This window comes from Armigeres subalbatus, unplaced genomic scaffold, assembly GCF_024139115.2.
Source record: "Armigeres subalbatus isolate Guangzhou_Male unplaced genomic scaffold, GZ_Asu_2 Contig257, whole genome shotgun sequence".
NCBI lineage: Eukaryota > Metazoa > Arthropoda > Insecta > Diptera > Culicidae > Armigeres > Armigeres subalbatus.
The window spans coordinates 64,113-65,259 of record NW_026942995.1 but is presented as its reverse complement, the minus strand read 5'-3'; the positions used below and the strand labels follow the sequence as shown (position 1 = coordinate 65,259).

General features: G+C 38.4%; 1 long non-coding RNA gene across 1 annotated transcript; it reads left to right on the top strand.

Moving 5' to 3' along the window:
- Positions 1-414: 414 nt before the first annotated feature.
- LOC134203851 (uncharacterized) lies at positions 415-883 on the top strand. The gene is made up of 3 exons (XR_009977721.1): positions 415-533; positions 601-709; positions 772-883. It is a non-coding gene; the product is annotated as an uncharacterized LOC134203851 (long non-coding RNA).
- The last annotated feature ends 264 nt before the right edge of the window (positions 884-1,147 follow it).

Here is a 1,147-nt window from a genome sequence, read left to right as displayed (position 1 = left end):
AGTCCAGCGGGCACCTAAGAAGTCAGATGCGTGACATAGTGCAACCTCACTTAAACTGAAATGGAACATTGTGTGTTTCTGAAACTGGTAAGTAGCTTTAGTGTGACTTGGTGTATTTCCAAAGTTTTTAATGCAATCTATTAGGAACAAGCAGAGATTTGTAGTATTTTTCGCGTGCTGCTTGGGAGGATTATGGTTTGGAGTAATATCAACAATCAATATAAAACTGGTGAATTTTTCGTGGTTCCAGTTTCGCGTGCTATAAACGGTCTTCGGTACCCAGACATGAAAGCGTCGCTTCAGTACGTAATCTATTGATGCGACCCTTAGAAATAATTTTAGCACTGCTGCCATAGCAACATTTTCGTAGGTTGTTTTTCTTCAAACGAAAACAAGCTACAAAAATGGAAGCTTGTTGAGGCATGGATCATTGCATCACGGAGTTCAAATCGTTGGTTGTTTCTACCTTAATTAGTGGTTATTTTCAACAAGAGATTCGTTGCTTGAACAAACGAGTCCTGATATTCAAAAAGGTAATGAATGCTTACCTTATGAGCTCATTTCTTGCTAATATTCAACATAATCAGGTTCTCATTTCAGCAGCCATGAATTAATATCTATACTATGTGCAAGAACATAACACCTTTTCGGATGGTCGGATTACATTATCTCCCGACTAAAATATTTCTGTTAGAGTTTGTTCCCAAAAGTAGGATGAATAAAACTTCTTGTTTTGTACAATGCTGACCAATTATGTTTTATTGCTTTCAGTTCTAACTAAATTGTTCTGCCGTTCGAAGAACGATCATTTCCATGGAAAATAATTTAAAAAATACGAGAAAGGCAAAACAAGAAAGATATAGGAAAATCTGCAACAGTTCTATCGTTCAGTCGCTGCAGGCGATGTTCTTTTTACGCTTCTAAACTATAGACAAAGTTGCAGTCGCCAAACGATAGAATCGCGCCGCATATGTTTGGGAACACATTTATACCCCTTGGTAGTGACTGAGTCTGTGCGACTTGTACACGGGATTGTAGCTACGGAAGCAGTAGTCCGCTAGATGAAGTGAAAACACTATATCTCATTACTTCATCGAACCTAACCACGGGTCAGCAGAAATGTTTGTTATGTGCAAAATGCGTTGCA